Source organism: Acomys minous, assembly GCF_964271855.1.
Source record: "Acomys minous genome assembly, chromosome: 12".
NCBI classification, from domain to species: domain Eukaryota; kingdom Metazoa; phylum Chordata; class Mammalia; order Rodentia; family Muridae; genus Acomys; species Acomys minous.
This window is the reverse complement of record NC_140493.1, coordinates 103,985,511-103,992,910: the sequence shown is the minus strand read 5'-3', so window position 1 is coordinate 103,992,910 and position 7,400 is coordinate 103,985,511. Positions and strand designations below refer to the sequence as shown.

Genomic DNA, 7,400 nt, shown 5'->3' with positions numbered 1-7,400 from the left:
CTTGTACTTTATCCTTTTTTTCTGTTTGTTTGTTTTCTTTCACTATTCTGGTTTGTTTTCATTGGACTGTTTTCTAAAGACTGAGAAAAGCGAGACATGGAATTGGATGTGTGGAGCAGCGGGGAAGATCTAGGAGGGGATGGAGGAGGGGAAACTGTAATTAGAACGTAGAGTATAAGAATATTTTCAAGAAAAATAACACTTAAAAAGAAGTCTGCAGATGCCAGATGCTTTACATCCTGTTAAAGAGAACGTATACTATTCTAAAATAATCAAATTGAATTGATGATCAAATAAGTGGAATTTTATATCCAAAACAAAGAATGCATATTTACCTTTAAACCAAATGAAAATATCTAAACAAACATTAGACAGGGAAAAAAAAGAAAATCGATTATTTCTAAATACCCCTTGATCATTTAAATGAATCCTTTTTTAAATTTTTTATTTTATTAATTTATTCATATTACATCTCAATGGTTATCCCATCCCTTGTATCCTCCCATTCCTCCCTCCCTCCCATTTTCCCTTTACTCCCCTCCCCTATGACTGTGACTGAGGGGGACCTCCTCCCCCTGTATATGCTCATAGGGTATCAAGTCTTGAATCCCTTAATGTAGATAGAATCATAGTTTTAGATTTTGGTCATCAACTATGTCTTTGATATGCGTTTAAATTTGGCTCTTAATTCAATGGGATCTTACAAAGTCAATGTAAAGTCACCTCTTCTCACTGTCCTAACCAAACCTCAGAACTCAAGCAGATTAAAACATACAACAACAACAACAAAATACAAAACAAAAACCAAAGTACAGTAAATTGTTTTAGATTTAAGAAATCACTGGGACAATTTGGGAAATGGCCTTAGAGTTTTCAGCATGTTTTAATATTTTTGAAGTGAGTGTGAGTGTGTGTGTGTGTGTGTGTGTGTGTGTGTGTGTGTTGTGTGTGTGTGTGTGTGTGTGTCTGTGTGTGTGTGTGTGTATGTGTGTGGTGATTCATGGGATGTTGGAGAATCAAACCTAAGGTCTGAGGCGTGCTAGGCAATCACCATACCACTAAGCATTGTTCCCAGCATACAGTTTTATAAAAGGCCGTAAAAACCCCTATCATCTGTGTCTTAAGGACTAAAATAATTAAGTCTCGTTTGGAAAACAACCAAGTGGCATTTAGCGCTAGCCAGTAAAGCCTTTATGTTATTTGTTAGGATAACAGTGACTTTGCAAAGCACCAACTACTCGGCACTCTTCAAAAACACTCACGAGCTTCTGCATGATTCTATATGCAAGATTCCACAATGAGCAAGCTGTCAGTTTGCGACTTGATGCCTAGTGTAAAGCTTTTCCCTGACCAGCCAGCTCCTGGGAGTAACAGGATGCTGTCTGAGCCCTAACGTCTCTATCAAGAGTCTTTATTCTCCCCCTACAGCTAATCGCAGCTAGAATTTCATCTCTTTCTTGGCTGCGAACTCTCGTGATGAATCAAAGCGTCATGGATTTGCTATTGTCTTGTTATTTTTGAAGCAACATTATTTTCATTGGATGCAAAGAGATGTATTTTCTTTTCTCCCAAGCAAATAGATGACATCTGGCCATTCTCTCCCTGTCGGAAAGACATTCGGCTGCGGCTGGGCCCATGATCGCACGGTTGTTAAACAGCGGGGATTATCATGCGGGACAGTATTAAGTGGTATTTAACAGCAAGACCAAAGTTCTCTGTCAAATGCCTGACTTAGGGCTTCTTAACTGTTAGCATCCCAGCCTTGAGACCTTTTGCACGGAACCATTTTTCATTCTGACAACAAACTACTGTGACTATCCAGGATTTCTTTGCTAGAGCTGACAGGCAAGTATTTCTGTGGCAGAAATATTGCCACAGAGTGGGGGATCGGGGGTGAAGGGGAGACATTTTTATCCCCTTTCACTCGGGGCGCAATGACATTCCAAGCAGTAGGTGTCCCGAGTCAATGACTGGTTAATCTATTCAGTATGATCCCCTGTCTAGTCAAAACAATAGGGGGGTTGAGGGCCAGGAGTGTGGACTCTAGGCTTGGCGATACAATTGCCTCGAGTATGCACTGGCTTCTCCATCTCTTCTGGGCACATTCTCATGGACAGAGGCTGGGAGGGTGAGCAGTGAGACTGTCACCTTAAGTACCAGTCTCTAAAAGGTTTTTTATTGGGAGGGGAGAGGGGCGAGGGGAGAGGGAGAGGTGTTTGACAGGTCCCTAAAGTTCAAGTGCAACCATTTTATGACCACAGTAAGACATCAGCTGTGGAACTTACGATAGGATGGGTGCAAAGGCAGGAAATAAAAGAAAGAACTTAATGAAAGTTTAATCTTCTGGGGAATTTGTTCCCCTCAAAGGCATAAATTGAGTGACCTAAAACTAAATTTCCCTGTCAAAGGCTGGCATGGAGTTCATGCACATTTTACAGCTCTGCTAGAAAGGGATATATTTCTTAGAATAACTCCTTCTATTCTTAAGTGAATACCTGAAAATGCTTCTGGAGGCTGAGCAGTTAGCCCAGTAGATTTATTGGGGCCAGTTATTGCTTCGCGGGCGTGATGGGGGGAGCGATGTGGCTGCAGCTGCCCGTATCATTGTCTGATCTTTAGATTTGTGTTATCTACATTCGAAGGGCACGCCTTTGAGCAGTCTCAAAAATCGATCTGCGATGTAGGATACTTAGTCTAAGCCTCAGCTTTGCCTGAGAAACATTAGCACTTGGGAAGTATTGTGGCTCACAGTTTTGTTGCCACTGCTTTTGGAGAGATGACACAAGCTAGAAGTCTCGTAGCCAAGGTCTTTTCATACCTTCAGGAATGACAAGTGTGGTCTTGGTTAGAAGAGTAAGCAGAGAAAATGCTCAAGGCATAAACAAGAATACGTCAGTGTCATTGTATTGATTACTTTGTCTGTTGCTGTGATTAAAAACCCCCAACAAAAGCAACCTAAGGGAGGAAGGGTTTCTCTTGACTCACAGTTCCAGGGTACTGCCCATCACTGCAGAGAAGGCATGGTGGCTGGAGGTCAAGGAGGCAGCTGGTCACACTGCATCCATAGTTGGGAAATAGAATGATGTTTGAACTCAACTAATTTTCTCTTTTTCTTTCCCAGATAAGGAATTCAGGCCAGGGAATGGTGACACCAATAGTAAGTGGGTCTTGGCACCTTGATTTGCACCTAATCTCCATCATCCACCACTGGGATCCCCAAAAAATGATCTCATATGTGATTCTAGATCCAGCCAAGTTGGCGATATTAACCATCATAGTCATTATTTAAAATTGTATAACACCTGGAATTTACTGGGTGGAGTCTATGTCCACATATGTGAGCTAGCCCTGGATTGCTGAATTTTTACATCTCATACTGGCATATTCGGTCACTGAGCAGATATACTATGAAGTCTACAGTGCACGGACAGACTGTCTCTGACGAGTGATATCATAATCAAAGTATGTGCACACATTTGTTTTGTCTTAGCTGTATGTAACACTTTTGTAGAATATGCACAATATTATGTTTTTAAAATAAATTTATAGAGATACTTTATGATAGATATGATAAAACTTTTAAAATCTCTGCCATCTAATTATTAGAGTGTTCATAGCAAGAGCTGATCTTAAGGTCAATCATAGTTGCTCTCAGAGAAACTCAACAATTAACTAGTCAATGGAAGTAAAGCTTGCAAATACTTTTGGTTATTGTTCTTTGTTAGTTAAGTTAAATATTGTTTAATTCCTGAAGGACTTGAAATTCTGAGTTATAATTCCAAATGGATTGCCAGCCTTCTTCTGACTTCAGTGTCTAAGTAGAGGTTTTCCAATAGTCACTTTCAATGCCGTATCACCAGTACTTGGTCAAAATGAAAGTAGAAGCTGAAATCAAAGATGGCTGCAAAAAAAAATGGATTTGAGGATACAATCACATATATAGTTATTGTATAAGTACTGTGCACTGGTTACACCATGAGAGCTCACATATATATGACTGCTAAAAAATTATATTTTATTATATGAATTTATTATGTTATAGTTTATTGTTAAAATTGTGTTTGTCAATAATGTGTGACATTCATACTCTATGTTATAGCAAACAGCACGCCTTGAAATTATCAGCTCCAGGATTGTTTTTGTTTACCATTTATAAATATGAACAAATGATATTACTTTCAGATATTATATTTAAAGAATTAGTAGCATTTCATTAACCAGATTCTATGTAATTCTTTACTGAACATTAGCAATATTTTAAATATTTCTGGAAGAACCCTTGTTTATAAAATGATTAGTACTTGTGGGGATGGTACTTGGGGGTGGTCAAAATGGTCCAACCTTTGACATACCATTGTAGCCTCTCCTACAATACAGCCTCTAACAAAACTAAGCTGTCTCGAATCCCTGGCAACAGGATTGTTTACCTGTACACCAAGAAGGTTGGGAAAGCACCGGAATCAGCATGTGGTGTGTGTTCCAGGCAGACTGTGAGGGGTTCATGCTATGAGGCCTGAAGTCCTTATGAGACCATTTAAGACAGAGAAGCACGTCAGCAGGGCCTACGGTGGCTCCATGTGTGCCAAGTGTGTCCATGACAGGATCAAGCAGGCTTTCTTTATTGGGGGGCAGAAGATCATTGTGAAAGCATTGAAGGCACAAGCACAGAGTCAGAAAGCAAAATCAATATGCAGCTTTTTAAAGTAACAAAAGTCAGTGCTTGGTCTAAAAAAAAAAAAAGAATTATTATTACTTATGTAACTGTTTCAAACTCCTTGCTTTCAACTACTGAGAATAGCTGGCAATTTATAAGCAATTATTTTATTATATTTTTGTTAAAAATTGACTTCTAGTGATCTGAATCTATCCATGACCGTCTTCTTAAATTATTCTTGTCATCTGTAATCTTGAAGTTGCAGTAAAATATCAGTGTCGTGCAACACTTTTTTTTAAATTCTCTTTATACAGCAAATACCTATTGTTTTGTTTCAAGTTTTAGATGGCCAATCAGTTGTGATACCAAAACATTATATGAAAAAATTCCAGGTGTAAACAAGTCATAAAGCTTAAGTTCTGCATCATTCTGAATAGTTGATGACGTCCTGAATCATCTGCCTTGAGAAGAAGGCATCTTTTTTATTCACAGTGTTTCCACACTATATACTTTACCCTCCCCCACTCCGGAAGCTGTCTTGATCAATCATATTGGTTGATAGGGTTATACAGTGCTTGAGTTCAGGTAACCCTCCTGCAGTAACCTAACACTCTGTCACAATATTCGTTACTATGAGATATCACTTCAGATTGTCGCCCAGGCACTGTACTTCTCCAAATCAGCTTCTAAGCTCTCTTTGGGGAAACTGAGCCTGTTTTTCCAGAGAGACAATGTTGAGTTCTCTTGTTTCCCCATGGGGCTTGGTTTTGTGGCTGCCTAATTGAGCTACAGGATGTTAGGACTATTACCTACCTTCACGATCTAAGGCAAGACAGATGCCAAGTCCTACCTAAAAGAAAACCATGGAAATCAGTCAGTCACTATTATCTGCATCTCTAAAGACACTTGTAAATTCCCCATCCTCATTTCTTCATCTGGTCTTTTTGTCACACTTTCATCAGCTGTTTCATAAGGGAGGATCTTCTCCCTTAGATCCATCTCAAGTGTCACAACATATCCCTAGGTTATCAGTCTCTTCAAAGGGACTCTGGTTTGGTTATACTGTTTCGTTTGTAACATCACATTCAGTCAAATAACATTTACCAGAAATGAAAGTCTTCTGTAAGTTCACACAGGCATCAAGGGCATGGGAACCCATGAAAAGCCAATGGTAGGTCTAGTCATAGCCCCGAGAAAATCAAGAAACAAAAGGACAGCCTGGAATCCAAGGGAGCTCTGAAGATTGTGTTCCACATCTACAGAACTGGAAAGAAAGGACCCCTCTCAGGCCACGTGTTTTACAGAAGCCCCTGGCCTTCCTCTGGACCCACTCCCCTCAGCAAGGCACGGCATCTACAAAGCAAACACACTCAGCTAGGGCCTGCTCCTCACCTTCTGTAGAGCACATTTTTCATTAGGACTCTTCACCCTCTCTTAAGGATCCAGAACCTTCTTCCAGTTCCCTATAGAGACAATCAAAAAGCAACGGTGTGGTTAAGCATTGTGTTTGAATGTTTGAGGTGAGCCTTTCAAGTACAAGGATGTAAGGTCTCTTATTGTTGAAGAAGAAACAGATCTCAACCAGGAACGATACTTACTCATCCCCATGCCTGGCAGAAAAGAGCAAGAATTCTACAGGTCTAAGATGCTGATGGTTGTTTTGCACTTTAGATTCTTTGTAGAGGTCCATTCAGCCAATCAAAAAGAGGGCTTGTATCATATTACTTGGCCTACTGTCTTGATTTATAATTATAAGAAGTATTGTTTTTTAGTTTCATTTATTCTTATTTTACATGTATGAATGCTTTGCCTGCATGTGTTGTTTGTGCCCCATGGACATGCAGCTCTTGGGGAGACTAGAGGAGGACATCAGAGCCTCTTAGTCTGGAATTATAGACACTTGTTAGTCCTCATGCGGGTGCTGGGATTTGAACCTGGGTCCTCTGCAAGAGCAGCCAGTGTTCATAACAGTTAAACCATCATCTCTCCAGACCTACAAATTTGAAGCATATAAATAGATAACATTTTATGCTCTGTTTATATTCTTGAACCATACAGAAATTGAAGGGAGTTTTGAAGATGCATGTTTATAATTTTCCCCAGGCCTAAAACTTGTATTCTTCACTTAATCTGATTGTGGCAAGCTACTTGATCCACCATCCCCATAGTCCTCAGAGATGGAGAGTTCACGGTACTTCCTACCAAGCCCCAGTGAAAAGGTGGTTTTGATGGGTCAGATGACCAGAGCCTGATCTTTGCTGCCATATCATGCCTGACCCAACCTTGCCCAAGGCCCCAGGGATCAATTAATATAGAAGCATAAGACAAAAGAAAAGATGAGCAGACTGTGAGACCCCAAGCACCCACTGCTTGCCCCGTCAAATGTGTTTACATACAGGATGATGCTGTTCATTATCACTTAAAATAGCAGCACGTTGTTAGCTTCCCTTTCCTTGGGAACAAGGGATAAAACAGCCTTCCAAGAAAGAGTCTGTTGAACATTAAAACACATACTGTATCCATTCTCGGTGCAAGACATGTTAACTTGATGGCGGAAACACTCAAGTTTTTTGGCATCTGCTTCATCATGCATACACCACTAATGGCTCTCATATATGTTTTGTTGTTTATAATTTACTTTGCAATCCCAAAGTGTCAACAGGGTATTGTCACAGAGTTTTTAGTTAGCACACAAAGGGTCTTAGTCTAGTGTGTAAAAGGTCCTTCTTAGGAATCTTCTTTTCTC

At 40.0% G+C, this 7,400-nt stretch overlaps 1 pseudogene across 1 annotated transcript; it reads left to right on the top strand.

The window, feature by feature from the left end:
- The first annotated feature begins 4,321 nt into the window (after nucleotides 1-4,321).
- Nucleotides 4,322-4,707, top strand: LOC311578408 (large ribosomal subunit protein eL34-like; annotated as a pseudogene). Its single transcript has one exon. The product of its transcript is annotated as a large ribosomal subunit protein eL34-like (transcript).
- Nucleotides 4,708-7,400: the final 2,693 nt, after the last annotated feature.